We start from the raw sequence: 243 nt of genomic DNA, 5'->3' as shown, positions 1-243 counted from the left end.
ACACACACATACACACACGCACCAGGGAGTTGATTGGAGAAACCTTTTGATACATAAAGGAAGAGAAGATATGATGTGGATTCTGGCAAAAAATTTCAGTTTTCCCAGCCTAATGAGAGTTGCCTGCACACACACAAGTGAACACACACAACCACACACCACCCCCCGCCTCACTCCCAATACATCCAAATCACACACAGCAAACAAAATGCTGATGGTGGTTAATGAGGCAGATGCCTCTGA

The sequence above is a fragment of the Morone saxatilis genome, unplaced genomic scaffold (genome assembly GCF_004916995.1).
Source record: "Morone saxatilis isolate NCDOM2014 unplaced genomic scaffold, NCSU_SB_2.0 Contig23, whole genome shotgun sequence".
Classification (NCBI taxonomy): Eukaryota; Metazoa; Chordata; class Actinopteri; family Moronidae; genus Morone; species Morone saxatilis.
The sequence above is the reverse complement of the archived record's forward strand: the minus strand, read 5'-3'. Positions refer to the sequence as shown.